Source organism: Vigna unguiculata, chromosome 1 (assembly GCF_037176805.1).
Source record: "Vigna unguiculata cultivar grain cowpea cultivar isolate G323 ecotype 2 chromosome 1, ASM3717680v1, whole genome shotgun sequence".
Lineage (NCBI taxonomy): Eukaryota > Viridiplantae > Streptophyta > Magnoliopsida > Fabales > Fabaceae > Vigna > Vigna unguiculata.
Window position 1 is genome coordinate 16932656 of NC_140792.1, and position 16032 is coordinate 16948687.

The window sequence follows — 16032 nt, forward strand, 5'->3', positions numbered from 1 at the left end:
TTCAGTACAGGATCATGTGTGAAAGAAGTATTATGTTATATTGCTCCCACGAACTCTTGTCATCTTTTTAGATGGGCATGGCTTCATTTTAAAACGCTCAATCTTGATTAACGTTCTCTTTATTTGAGGCATGAGGGACATGAAATGAAGTTGAAATTTATGACAACAAGACAAGCCACTAAGGATCAACATAGGCTGAAGGAGAAAATAGAAAAAGAAAGAAATATAAACTGCAGAAGGAAGGGAAATTGAAGAAAAAGAAAAGGAAGAAAAGATAAAGATGATGGAAAAGGTAGTAGAAAATCAAGGTGCTTAATCGAAGGCCACCCATGTTTAGTTGCATTCGTTTACGAAAGCGACAACAATATTGTAAGCCAAAGATTGGTGGAGAAAGTTCAGTTACCAACAAGCTTTCATCTGAATCAAGCAAGGATCATATTTAGTACAGGACAATGTATGAAAGAAGTATTATGTTATATTGCTCCCACGAACTCTTGTCATCTTCTTTTTAGATGGGCATGGCTTCATTTTAAAACGCTCAATCTTGATTAACGTTCCCTTTATTTGAGGCATGAGGGACATGAAATGAAATTGAAATTTATGACACCAAGACAAGCCACTAAGGATGAACATAGGCTGAAGGAGAAAATAGAAAAAGAAAGAAATATAAACTGCAGAAGGAAGGGAAATTGAAGAAAAAGAACAGGAAGAAAAGATAAAGATGATGGAAAAGGTAGTAGAAAAGCAAGGTGTTTAATCGAAGGCCACCCATGTTTAGTTGCATTCGTTTACGCAAGCGACAACAATGTTGTAAGCCAAAGATTGGTGGAGAAAGTTCAGTTACCAACAAGCTTTCATCTGAATCAAGCAAGGATCAAATTCAGTACAGGACAATGTGTGAAAAAAGTATTATGTGATATTGCTCCCACAAACTCTTCTCATCTTCATTTTAGATCGGCATGACTTCATTTTAAAACGCTCAATCTTGATTAACGTTCCCTTTATTTGAGGCATGAGGGACATGAAATGAAGTTGAAATTTATGACACCAAGACAAGCCAAGAAGGATCAACACACGTTGAAGGAGAAAATAGAAAAAGAAAGAATAGAAAAAGAAGAAATATAAACTGCAGAAGGAAGGGAAATTGAAAAAAAAAGAAAAGGAAGTAAAGAAAAAGATGATGGAAAAGGTAGTAGAAAAGCAAGGTGTTTAATCGAAGGCCACCCATGTTTAGTTGCATTCATTTACGAAAGCGACAACAATGTTGTAAGCCAAAGATTGGTAGAGAAAGTTCAGTTACCAACAAGCTTTCATCTGAATCAAGCTAGGCTCAAATTCAGTACAGGACAATGTGTGAAAGACGTATTATGTTATATTGCTCCCACGAACTCTTGTTATCTTTTTAGATGGGCATGGCTTCATTTTAAAACGCTCAATCTTGATTAACGTTCCCTTTATTTGAGGCGTGAGGGACATGAAATGAAGTTGAAATTTATGACACCAAGACAAGCTAGTAAGGATCAACATAGGTGAAGGAGAAAATAGAAAAAGAAAGAAATATAAACTGCAGAAGGAAGGGAAATTGAAGAAAAAGAAAAGGAAGAAATGATAAAGATGATGGAAAAGAATGTAGAGAAACAAGGTGTTTAATCGAAGGCCACCCATGTTTAGTTGCATTCGTTTACGAAAGCGACAACAATGTTGTAAGCCAAAGATTGGTGGAGAAAGTTCAGTTACCAACAAGCTTTCATCTGAATCAAGCAAGGATCAAATTCAGTACATGACAATGTGTAAAAGAAGTATTATGTGATATTGCTCCCACAAAATTTTGTCATCTTCTTTTTAGATGGGCATGGCTTCATTTTAAAACGCTCAATCTTGATTAACTTTCCCTTTATTTGAGGCATGAGGGACATGAAATGAAGTTGAAATTTATGACACCAAGACAAGCCACTAAGGATCAACATAGGCTGAAGGAGAAAATAGAAAAAGAAAGAAATATAAACTGCAAAAGGAAGGGAAATTGAAGAAAAAGAAAACGAAGTAAAGTAAAAGTTGATTGAAAAGGTAGTGGAAAAACAATGTGTGTTTAATCGAAGGCCACCCATCTTTAGTTGCATTCGTTTACGAAAGCGACAACAATGTTGTAAGCCAAAGATTGGTAGAGAAAGTTCAGTTACCAACAAGCTTTCATCTGAATCAAGCAAGGATCAAATTCAGTACAGGACAATGTGTGAAAGAAGTATTATGTTATATTGCTCCAACGAACTCTTGTTATCTTTTTAGATGGGCATGGCTTCATTTTAAAACGCTTAATCTTGATTAACGTTCTCTATATTTGAGGCATGAGGGACATGAAATGAAGTTGAAATTTATGACACCAAGACAAGCCACTAAGGATCAACAGAGGCTGCAGGAGAAAATAGAAAAAGAAAGAAATATAAACTGCAGAAGGACTGGAAATTGAAGAAAAAGAAAAGGAAGAAAAGATAAAGATGATGGAAAAGGTAGTAGAAAAGCAAGGTGCTTAATCGAAGGCCACCCATGTTTAATTGCATTCGTTTACGAAAACGACAACAATGTTGTAAGCCAAAGATTGGTGGAGAAAGTTCAGTTACCAACAAGCTTTCATCTGAATCAAGCAAGGATCAAATTTAGTACAGGACAATGTGTGAAAGAAGTATTATGTGATATTGCTCCCACGAACTCTTGTCATCTTCTATTTAGATGGGCATGGCTTCATTTTAAAACACTCAATCTTGATTAACGTTCCCTTTATTTGAGGCATGAGTGACATGAAATGAAGTTGAAATTTATGTCACCAAGACAAGCCACCAAGGATCAACATAGGCTGAAGGAGAAAATAGAAAAAGGAAGAAATATAAACTGCAGAAGCAAGGGAAATTGAAGAAAAAGAAAAGGAAGAAAAGATAAAGATGATGGAAAAGGTAGTACAAAAGCAAGGTGTTTAATCGAAGGCCACCCATGTTTAGTTGCATTCGTTTACGAAAGTGAGAACAATGTTGTAAGCCAAAGATTGGTGGAGAAAGTTCAGTTTCCAACAAGCTTTCATCTGAATCAAGCAAGGATCAAATTCAGTACAGGACAATGTGTGAAAGACGTATTATGTGATATTGCTCCCACAAACTCTTGTCATCTTCTTTTTAGATGGGCATGGCTTCATTTTAAAACGCTCAATCTTGATTAACGTTCCCTTTATTTGAGGCATGAGGGACATGAAATGAAGTTGAAATTTATGACACCAAGACAAGCCACTAAGGATCAACATAGGCTGAAGGGGAAAATATAAAAAGGAAGAAATATAAACTGCAGAGGGAAGGGAAATTGAAAAAAAGAAAAGGAAGAAAAGATAAAGATGATGGAAAAGAAAGTAGAGAAACAAGGTGTTTAATCGAAGGCCACCCATGTTTAGTTGCATTCGTTTACGAAAGCGACAACAATGTTGTAAGCCAAAGATTGGTAGAGAAAGTTCAGTTACCAACAAGCTTTCATCTAAATCAAGCAAGGATCAAATTCAGTACAGGACAATGTGTGAAAGAAGTATTATGTTATATTGCTCCCACGAACTCTTGTCATCTTTTTAGATGCGCATGGCTTCATTTTAAAACGCTCAATCTTGATTAACGTTCCCTTTATTTGAGGCATGAGGGACATGAAATGAAGTTGAAATTTATGACAGCAAGACAAGCCACTAAGGATCAACATAGGCTGAAGGAGAAAATAGAAAAAGGAAGAAATATAAACTGCAGAGGGAAGGGAAATTGAAGAAAAAGAAAAGGAAGAAAAGATAAAGATGATGGAAAAGAAAGTAGAGAAACAAGGTGTTTAATCGAAGGCCACCCATGTTTAGTTGCATTCGTTTACGAAAGCGACAACAATGTTGTAAGCCAAAGATTGGTAGAGAAAGTTCAGTTACCAACAAGCTTTCATCTGAATCAAGCAAGGATCAAATTCAGTACAGGACAATGTGTGAAAGAAGTATTATGTGATATTGCTCCCACGAACTCTTGTAATCTTCTATTTAGATGGGCATGGCTTCATTTTAAAATGCTCAATCTTGATTAACGTTCCCTTTATTTGAGGCATGAGGGACATGAAATGAAGTTGAAATTTGTGACACCAAGACAAGCGAAGAAGGATCAACACACGTTGAAAGAGAAAATAGAAAAAGAAAGAATAGAAAAAGAAGAAATATAAACTGCAGAAGGAAGGGAAATTGAAGAAAAAGAAAAGGAAGTAAAGAAAAAGATGATGGAAAAGAAAGTAGAGAAACAAGGTGTTTAATCGAAGGCCACCCATGTTTAGTTGCATTCGTTTACGAAAGCGACAACAATGTTGTAAGCCAAAGATTGGTAGAGAAAGTTCAGTTACCAACAAGCTTTCATCTGAATCAAGCAAGGATCAAATTCAGTACAGGACAATGTGTGAAAGAAGTATTATGTTATATTGCTCCCACGAACTCTTGTCATCTTCTTTTAAGATGGGCATGACTTCATTTTAAAACGCTCAATCTTGATTAACGTTCCCTTTATTTGAGGCATGAGGGACATGAAATGAAGTTGAAATTTATGACAGCAAGACAAGCCACTAAGGATCAACATAGGCTGAAGGAGAAAATAGAAAAAGGAAGAAATATAAACTGCAAAGGGAAGGGAAATTGAAGAAAAAGAAAAGGAAGAAAAGATAAAGATGATGGAAAAGAAAGTAGAGAAACAAGGTGTTTAATCGAAGGCCACCCATGTTTAGTTGCATTCGTTTACGAAAGCGACAACAATGTTGTAAGCCAAAGATTGGTGGAGAAAGTTCAGTTACCAACAAGCTGTCATCCGAATCTAGCAAGGATCAAATTCAGTACAGGACAATGTGTGTAAGAAGTATTATGTGATATTGCTCCCGCAAACTCTTGTCATCTTCTTTTTAGATGGGCATGGCTTCATTTTAAAACGCTTAATCTTAATTAACGTTCCCTTTATTTGAGGCATGAAGGACATGAAATGAAGGTGAAATTTATGACAGCAAGACAAGCCACTAAGGATCAACATAGGCTGAAAGAGAAAATAGAAAAAGGAAGAAATATAAACTGCAGAGGGAAGGGAAATTGAAGAAAAAGAAAAGGAAGAAAAGATAAAGATGATGGAAAAGAAAGTAGAGAAACAAGGTGTTTAATCGAAGGCCACCCATGTTTAGTTGCATTCGTTTACGAAAGCGACAACAATGTTGTAAGCCAAAGATTGGTAGAGAAAGTTCAGTTACCAACAAGCTTTCATCTGAATCAAGCAAGGATCAAATTCAGTACAGGACAATGTGTGAAAGAAGTATTATGTTATATTGCTCCCAAGAACTCTTGTCATCTTCTTAGATGGGCATGGCTTCATTTTAAAACGCTCAATCTTGATTAACGTTCCCTTTATTTGAGGCATGAGGGACATGAAATGAAGTTGAAATTTATGACACCAAGACAAGCCACTAAGGATCAACATAGGTTGAAGGAGAAAATAGAAAAAGAAAGAAATATAAACTGCAGAAGGAAGGGAAATTGAAGAAAAAGAAAAGGAAGTAAAGAAAAAGATGATGGAAAAGGTAGTAGAAAAGCAAAGTGTTTAATCGAAGGCCACCCATGTTTAGTTGCATTCCTTTACGAAAGCGACAACAATGTTGTAAGCCAAAGATTGGTGGAGAAAGTTCAGTTACCAACAAGCTTTCATCTGAATCAGGCAAGGATCAAATTCAGTACAGGACAATGTGTGAAAGAAGTATTATGTGATATTGCTCCCACAAACTCTTGTCATCTTCTTTTTAGATGGGCATGGCTTCATTTTAAAACGCTCAATCTTGATTAACGTTCCGTTTATTTGAGGCATGAGGGACATGAAATGAAGTTGAAATTTATGACACCAAGACAAGCCAAGAAGGATCAACACACGTTGAACGAGAAAATAGAAAAAGAAAGAATAGAAAAAGAAGAAATATAAACTGCAGAAGGAAGGGAAATTGAAAAAAAGAAAAGGAAGTAAAGAAAAAGATGATGGAAAAGGTAGTAGAAAAGCAAGGTGTTTAATCGAAGGCCACCCATGTTTAGTTGCATTCGTTTACGAAAGCGACAACAATCTTGTAAGCCAAAGATTGGTAGAGAAAGTTCAGTTACCAAAAAGCTTTCATCTGAATCAAGCAAGGATCAAATTCAGTACAGGACAATGTGTGAAAGAAGTATTATGTTATATTGCTCCCACGAACTCTTGTCATCTTCTTTTAAGATGGGCATGACTTCATTTTAAAACGCTCAATCTTGATTAACGTTCCCTTTATTTGAGGCATGAGGGACATGAAATGAAGTTGAAATTTATGACAGCAAGACAAGCCACTAAGGATCAACATAGGCTGAAAGAGAAAATAGAAAAAGGAAGAAATATAAACTGCAGAGGGAAGGGAAATTGAAGAAAAAGAAAAGGAAGAAAAGATAAAGATGATGGAAAAGAAAGTAGAGAAACAAAGTGTTTAATCGAAGGCCACCCATGTTTAGTTGCATTCGTTTACGAAAGCGACAACAATGTTGTAAGCCAAAGATTGGTAGAGAAAGTTCAGTTACCAACAAGCTTTCATCTGAATCAAGCAAGGATCAAATTCAGTATAGGACAATGTGTGAAAGAAGTATTATGTTATATTGCTCCCAAGAACTCTTGTCATCTTCTTAGATGGGCATGGCTTCATTTTAAAACGCTCAATCTTGATTAACGTTCCCTTTATTTGAGGCATGAGGGACATGAAATGAAGTTGAAATTTATGACACCAAGACAAGCCACTAAGGATCAACATAGGTGAAGGAGAAAATAGAAAAAGAAAGAAATATAAACTGCAGAAGGAAGGGAAATTGAAGAAAAAGAAAAGGATGTAAAGAAAAAGATGATGGAAAAGGTAGTAGAAAAGCAAGGTGTTTAATCGAAGGCCACCCATGTTTAGTTGCATTCGTTTACGAAAACGACAACAATGTTGTAAGCCAAAGATTGGTGGAGAAAGTTCTGTTACCAACAAGCTTTCATCTGAATCAAGCAAGGATCAAATTTAGTACAGGACAATGTGTGAAAGAAGTATTATGTGATATTGCTCCCACGAACTCTTGTCATCTTCTATTTAGATGGGCATGGCTTCATTTTAAAATGCTCAATCTTGATTAACGTTCCCTTTATTTGAGGCATGAGGGACATGAAATGAAGTTGAAATTTATGACACCAAGACAAGCCACTAAGGATCAACATAGGCTGAAGGAGAAAATAGAAAAAGAAAGAAATATAAACGGCAGAAGGAAGGGAAATTGAAGAAAAAGAAAAGGAAGAAAAGATAAAGATGATGGAAAAGGTGGTAGAAAAGCAAAGTGTTTAATCGAAGGCCATCCATGTTTAGTTGCATTCCTTTACGAAAGCGACAAAAATGTTGTAAGCCAAATATTGGTGGAGAAAGTTCAGTTACCAACAAGCTTTCATCTGAATCAAGCAAGGATCAAATTCAGTACAGGACAATGTGTGAAAGAAGTATTATGTTATGTTGCTCCCACGAACACTTGTCATCTTCTTTTTCGATGGGCATGGCTTCATTTTAAAACGCTCAATCTTGATTAATGTTCCCTTTATTTGAGGCATGAGGGACATGAAATGAAGTTGAAGTTTATGACACCAAGACAAGCCACTAAGGATCAACATAGGCTGAAGGAGAAAATAGAAAAAGAAAGAAATATAAACTGCAGAAGGAAGGGAAATTGAAGAAAAAGAAAAGGAAGAAAAGATAAAGATGATGGAAAAGGTAGTAGTAAAGGATGGTGTTTAATCGAAGGTAGTAGAAAAGCATGGTGTTTAGTTGCATTCGTTTACGAAAGCGACAACAATGTTGTAAGCCAAAGATTGGTAGAGAAAGTTCAGTTACCAACAAGCTTTCATCTGAATCAAGCAAGGATCAAATTCAGTACAGGACAATGTGTGAAAGAAGTATTATGTTATGTTGCTCCCACAAACTCTTGTCATCTTCTTTTTAGATGGGCATGGCTTCATTTTAAAACACTCAATCTTATTTAACGTTCCCTTTATTTGAGGCATGAGGGACATGAAATGAAGTTGAAATTTATGACACCAAGACAAGCCAAGAAGGATCAACACACGTTGAAGGAGAAAATAGAAAAAGAAAGAATAGAAAAAGAAGAAATATAAACTGCAGAAGAAAGGGAAATTGAAAAAAAGAAAAGGAAGTAAAGAAAAAGATTATGGAAACGGTAGTAGAAAAGCAAGGTGTTTAATCGAAGGCCACCCATGTTTAGTTGCATTCGTTTACGAAAGCGACAACAATGTTGTAAGCCAAAGATTGGTAGAGAAAGTTCAGTTACCAACAAGCTTTCATCTGAATCAAGCAAGGATCAAATTCAGTACAGGACAATGTGTGAAAGAAGTATTATGTTATATTGCTCCCACGAACTCTTGTCATCTTCTTTTTAGATGGGCATGACTTCATTTTAAAACGCTCAATCTTGATTAATGATGCCTTTATTTGAGGCATGAGGGACATGAAATGAAGTTGAAATTTATGACACCAAGACAAGCCACTAAGGATCAACATAGGCTGAAGGAGAAAATAGAAAAAGAAAGAAATATAAACTGCAGAAGGAAGGGAAATTGAAGAAAAAGAAAAGGAAGAAAAGATAAAGATGATGGAAAAGGTAGTAGAAAAGCATGGTGTTTAATCGAAGGCCACCCATGTTTAGTTGCATTCGTTTACGAAAGCGACAACAATGTTGTAAGCCAAAGATTGGTAGAGAAAGTTCAGTTACCAACAAGCTTTCATCTGAATCAAGCAAGGATCAAATTCAGTACAGAACAATGTGTGAAAGAAGTATTATGTTATGTTGCTCCCACAAACTCTTGTCATCTTCTTTTTAGATGGGCATGGCTTCATTTTAAAACGCTCAATCTTATTTAACGTTCCCTTTATTTGAGGCATGAGGGACATGAAATGAAGTTGAAATTTATGACACCAAGACAAGCCAAGAAGGATCAACACACGTTGAAGGAGAAAATAGAAAAAGAAATATTAGAAAAAGAAGAAATATAAACTTCAGAAGGAAGGGAAATTGAAAAAAAAGAAAAGGAAGTAAAGAAAAAGATGATGGAAAAGGTAGTAGAAAAGCAAGGTGTTTAATCGAAGGCCACCCATGTTTAGTTGCATTCGTTTACGAAAGCGACAACAATGTTGTAAGCCAAAGATTGGTAGACAAAGTTCAGTTACCAACAAGCTTTCATCTGAATAAAGCGAGGATCAAATTCAGTACAGGACAACGTGTGAAAGAAGTATTATGTAATATTGCTCCCACGAACTCTTGTCATCTTCTATTTAGATGGGCATGGCTTCATTTTAAAACGCTCAATCTTGATTAACGTTCCCTTTATTTGAGGCATGAGGGACATGAAATGAAGTTCAAATTTATGACACCAAGACAAGCCAGTAAGGATCAACATAGGCTGAAAGAGAAAATAGAAAAAGAAAGAAATATAAACTGCAGAAGGAAGGGAAATTGAAGAAAAAGAAAAGGAAGAAAAGATAAAGATGATGGAAAAGGTAGTAGAAAAGCATGATGTTTAATCGAAGGCCACCCATGTTTAGTTGCATTCGTTTACGAAAGCAACAACAATGTTGTAAGCCAAAGATTGGTAGAGAAAGTTCAGTTACCAACAAGCTTTCATCTGAATCAAGCAAGGATCAAATTCAGTACAGGACAATGTGTGAAAGAAGTATTATGTTATGTTGCTCCCACAAACTCTTGTCATCTTCTTTTTAGATGGGCATGGCTTCATTTTAACACGCTCAATCTTATTTAACGTTCCCTTTATTTGAGGCATGAGGGACATGAAATGAAGTTGAAATTTATGACACCAAGACAAGCCACTAAGGATCAACATAGGCTGAAGGAGAAAATAGAAAAAGAAAGAAATATAAACTGCAGAAGGAAGGGAAATTGAAGAAAAAGAAAAGGAAGAAAAGATAAAGATGATGGAAAAGGTAGTAGAAAAGCATGATGTTTAATCGAAGGCCACCCATGTTTAGTTGCATTCGTTTACGAAAGCGACAACAATGTTGTAAGCCAAAGATTGGTAGAGAAAGTTCAGTTACCAACAAGCTTTCATCTGAATCAAGCAAGGATCAAATTCAGTACAGGACAATGTGTGAAAGAAGTATTATGTTATGTTGCTCCCACAAACTCTTGTCATCTTCTTTTTAGATGGGCATGGCTTCATTTTAAAACACTCAATCTTATTTAACGTTCCCTTTATTTGAGGCATGAGGGACATGAAATGAAGTTGAAATTTATGACACCAAGACAAGCCAAGAAGGATCAACACACGTTGAAGGAGAAAATAGAAAAAGAAAGAATAGAAAAAGAAGAAATATAAACTGCAGAAGGAAGGGAAATTGAAAAAAAGAAAAGGAAGTAAAGAAAAAGATGATGGAAAAGGTAGTAGTAAAGGATGGTGTTTAATCGAAGGTAGTAGAAAAGCATGGTGTTTAGTTGCATTCGTTTACGAAAGCGACAACAATGTTGTAAGCCAAAGATTGGTAGAGAAAGTTCAGTTACCAACAAGCTTTCATCTGAATCAAGCAAGGATCAAATTCAGTACAGGACAATGTGTGAAAGAAGTATTATGTTACGTTGCTCCCACAAACTCTTGTCATCTTCTTTTTAGATGGGCATGGCTTCATTTTAAAACGCTCAATCTTATTTAACGTTCCCTTTATTTGAGGCATGAGGGACATGAAATGAAGTTGAAATTTATGACACCAAGACAAGCCAAGAAGGATCAACACACGTTGAAGGAGAAAATAGAAAAAGAAAGATTACAAAAAGAAGAAATATAAACTGCAGAAGGAAGGGAAATTGAAAAAAAAGAAAAGGAAGTAAAGAAAAAGATGATGGAAAAGGTAGTAGAAAAGCAAGGTGTTTAATCGAAGGCCACCCATGTTTAGTTGCATTCGTTTACGAAAGCGACAACAATGTTGTAAGCCAAAGATTGGTGGAGAAAGTTCAGTTACCAACAAGCTTTCATCTGAATCAAGCAAGGATCAAATTCAGTACAGGACAATGTGTGAAAGAAGTATTATGTTATATTGCTCCCACGAACTCTTGTCGTCTTCTTTTTAGATGGGCATGACTTCATTTTAAAACGCTCAATCTTGATTAATGTTCCCTTTATTTGAGGCATGAGGGACATGAAATGAAGTTGAAATTTATGACACCAAGACAAGCCACTAAGGATCAACATAGGCTGAAGGAGAAAATAGAAAAAGAAAGAAATATAAACTGCAGAAGGAAGGGAAATTGAACAAAAAGAAAAGGAAGAAAAGATAAAGATGATGGAAAAGGTAATAGAAAAGCGTGGTGTTTAATCGAAGGCCACCCATGTTTAGTTGCATTCGTTTACGAAAGCGACAACAATGTTGTAAGCCAAAGATTGGTAGAGAAAGTTCAGTTACCAACAAGCTTTCATCTGAATCAAGCAAGGATCAAATTCAGTACAGGACAATGTGTGAAAGAAGTATTATGTTATGTTGCTCCCACAAACTCTTGTCGTCTTCTTTTTAGATGGGCATGGCTTCATTTTAAAACGCTCAATCTTATTTAACGTTCCCTTTATTTTAGGCATGAGGGACATGAAATGAAGTTGAAATTTATGACACCAAGACAAGCCAAGAAGGATCAACACACGTTGAAGGAGAAAATAGAAAAAGAAAGAATAGAAAAAGAAGAAATATAAACTGCAGAAGGAAGGGAAATTGAAAAAAAGAAAAGGAAGTAAAGAAAAAGATGATGGAAAAGGTAGTAGAAAAGCAAGGTGTTTAATCGAAGGCCACCCATGTTTAGTTGCATTCGTTTACGAAAGCGACAACAATGTTGTAAGCCAAAGATTGGTAGAGAAAGTTCAGTTACCAACAAGCTTTCATCTGAATCAAGCAAGGATCAAATTCAGTACAGGACAATGTGTGAAAGAAGTATTATGTTATGTTGCTCCCACAAACTCTTGTCATCTTCTTTTTAGATGGGCATGGCTTCATTTTAACACGCTCAATCTTATTTAACGTTCCCTTTATTTGAGGCATGAGGGACATGAAATGAAGTTGAAATTTATGACACCAAGACAAGCCACTAAGGATCAACATAGGCTGAAGGAGAAAATAGAAAAAGAAAGAAATATAAACTGCAGAAGGAAGGGAAATTGAAGAAAAAGAAAAGGAAGAAAAGATAAAGATGATGGAAAAGGTAGTAGAAAAGCATGATGTTTAATCGAAGGCCACCCATGTTTAGTTGCATTCGTTTACGAAAGCGACAACAATGTTGTAAGCCAAAGATTGGTAGAGAAAGTTCAGTTACCAACAAGCTTTCATCTGAATCAAGCAAGGATCAAATTCAGTACAGGACAATGTGTGAAAGAAGTATTATGTTATGTTGCTCCCACAAACTCTTGTCATCTTCTTTTTAGATGGGCATGGCTTCATTTTAAAACACTCAATCTTATTTAACGTTCCCTTTATTTGAGGCATGAGGGACATGAAATGAAGTTGAAATTTATGACACCAAGACAAGCCAAGAAGGATCAACACACGTTGAAGGAGAAAATAGAAAAAGAAAGAATAGAAAAAGAAGAAATATAAACTGCAGAAGGAAGGGAAATTGAAAAAAAGAAAAGGAAGTAAAGAAAAAGATGATGGAAAAGGTAGTAGTAAAGGATGGTGTTTAATCGAAGGTAGTAGAAAAGCATGGTGTTTAGTTGCATTCGTTTACGAAAGCGACAACAATGTTGTAAGCCAAAGATTGGTAGAGAAAGTTCAGTTACCAACAAGCTTTCATCTGAATCAAGCAAGGATCAAATTCAGTACAGGACAATGTGTGAAAGAAGTATTATGTTACGTTGCTCCCACAAACTCTTGTCATCTTCTTTTTAGATGGGCATGGCTTCATTTTAAAACGCTCAATCTTATTTAACGTTCCCTTTATTTGAGGCATGAGGGACATGAAATGAAGTTGAAATTTATGACACCAAGACAAGCCAAGAAGGATCAACACACGTTGAAGGAGAAAATAGAAAAAGAAAGATTAGAAAAAGAAGAAATATAAACTGCAGAAGGAAGGGAAATTGAAAAAAAAGAAAAGGAAGTAAAGAAAAAGATGATGGAAAAGGTAGTAGAAAAGCAAGGTGTTTAATCGAAGGCCACCCATGTTTAGTTGCATTCGTTTACGAAAGCGACAACAATGTTGTAAGCCAAAGATTGGTGGAGAAAGTTCAGTTACCAACAAGCTTTCATCTGAATCAAGCAAGGATCAAATTCAGTACAGGACAATGTGTGAAAGAAGTATTATGTTATATTGCTCCCACGAACTCTTGTCATCTTCTTTTTAGATGGGCATGGCTTCATTTTAAAACGCTCAATCTTGATTAATGTTCCCTTTATTTGAGGCATGAGGGACATGAAATGAAGTTGAAATTTATGACACCAAGACAAGCCACTAAGGATCAACATAGGCTGAAGGAGAAAATAGAAAAAGAAAGAAATATAAACTGCAGAAGGAAGGGAAATTGAACAAAAAGAAAAGGAAGAAAAGATAAAGATGATGGAAAAGGTAATAGAAAAGCATGGTGTTTAATCGAAGGCCACCCATGTTTAGTTGCATTCGTTTACGAAAGCGACAACAATGTTGTAAGCCAAAGATTGGTAGAGAAAGTTCAGTTACCAACAAGCTTTCATCTGAATCAAGCAAGGATCAAATTCAGTACAGGACAATGTGTGAAAGAAGTATTATGTTATGTTGCTCCCACAAACTCTTGTCGTCTTCTTTTTAGATGGGCATGGCTTCATTTTAAAACGCTCAATCTTATTTAACGTTCCCTTTATTTTAGGCATGAGGGACATGAAATGAAGTTGAAATTTATGACACCAAGACAAGCCAAGAAGGATCAACACACGTTGAAGGAGAAAATAGAAAAAGAAAGAATAGAAAAAGAAGAAATATAAACTGCAGAAGGAAGGGAAATTGAAAAAAAGAAAAGGAAGTAAAGAAAAAGATGATGGAAAAGGTAGTAGAAAAGCAAGGTGTTTAATCGAAGGCCACCCATGTTTAGTTGCATTCGTTTACGAAAGCGACAACAATGTTGTAAGCCAAAGATTGGTAGAGAAAGTTCAGTTACCAACAAGCTTTCATCTGAATCAAGCAAGGATCAAATTCAGTACAGGACAATGTGTGAAAGAAGTATTATGTTATATTGCTCCCACGAACTCTTGTCATCTTCTTTTTAGATGGGCATGACTTCATTTTAAAACGCTCAATCTTGATTAATGATCCCTTTATTTGAGGCATGAGGGACATGAAATGAAGTTGAAATTTATGACACCAAGACAAGCCACTAAGGATCAACATAGGCTGAAGGAGAAAATAGAAAAAGAAAGAAATATAAGCTGCAGAAGGAAGGGAAATTGAAGAAAAAGAAAAGGAAGAAAAGATAAAGATGATGGAAAAGAAAGTAGAGAAACAAGGTGTTTAATCGAAGGCCACCGATATTTAGTTGCATTCGTTTACGAAAGCGACAACAATGTTGTAAGCCAAAGATTGGTGGAGAAAGTTTAGTTACCAACAAGCTTTCATCTGAATCAAGCAAGGATCAAATTCAGTACAGGACAATGTGTGAAAGAAGTATTATGTTATATTGCTCCCACGAACTTTTGTCATCTTCTTTTTAGATGGGCATGGCTTCATTTTAAAACGCTCAATCTTGATTAATGTTCCCTTTATTTGAGGCATGAGGGACATGAAATGAAGTTGAAATTTATGACACCAAGACAAGCCACTAAGGATCAACATAGGCTGAAGGAGAAAATAGAAAAAGAAAGAAATATAAACTGCAGAAGGAAGGGAAATTGAAGAAAAAGAAAAGGAAGAAAAGATAAAGATGATGGAAAAGGTAGTAGAAAAGCATAGTGTTTAATCGAAGGCCACCCATGTTTAGTTGCATTCGTTTACGAAAGCGACAACAATGTTGTAAGCCAAAGATTGGTGGAGAAAGTTCAGTTACCAACAAGCTTTCATCTGAATCAAGCAAGGATCAAATTCAGTACAGAACAATGTGTGAAAGAAGTATTATGTTATGTTGCTCCCACAAACTCTTGTCATCTTCTTTTTAGATGGGCATGGCTTCATTTTAAAACGCTCAATCTTATTTAACGTTCCCTTTATTTGAGGCATGAGGGACATGAAATGAAATTGAAATTTATGACACCAAGACAAGCCAAGAAGGATCAACACACGTTGAAGGAGAAAATAGAAAAAGAAAGATTAGAAAAAGAAGAAATATAAACTTCAGAAGGAAGGGAAATTGAAAAAAAAGAAAAGGAAGTAAAGAAAAAGATGATGGAAAAGGTAGTAGAAAAGCAAGGTGTTTAATCGAAGGCCACCCATGTTTAGTTGCATTCGTTTACGAAAGCGACAACAATGTTGTAAGCCAAAGATTGGTAGACAAAGTTCAGTTACCAACAAGCTTTCATCTGAATAAAGCGAGGATCAAATTCAGTACAGGACAACATGTGAAAGAAGTATTATGTAATATTGCTCCCACGAACTCTTGTCATCTTCTATTTAGATGGGCATGGCTTCATTTTAAAACGCTCAATCTTGATTAACGTTCCCTTTATTTGAGGCATGAGGGACATGAAATGAAGTTCAAATTTATGACACCAAGACAAGCCAGTAAGGATCAACATAGGCTGAAAGAGAAAATAGAAAAAGAAAGAAATATAAACTGCAGAAGGAAGGGAAATTGAAGAAAAAGAAAAGGAAGTAAAGAAAAAGATGATGGAAAAGGTAGTAGAAAAGCAAGGTGTTTAATCGAAGGCCACCCATGTTTAGTTGCATTCGTTTACGAAAGCGACAACAATGTTGTAAGCCAAAGATTGGTAGAGAAAGTTCAGTTACCAACAAGCTTTCATCTGAAT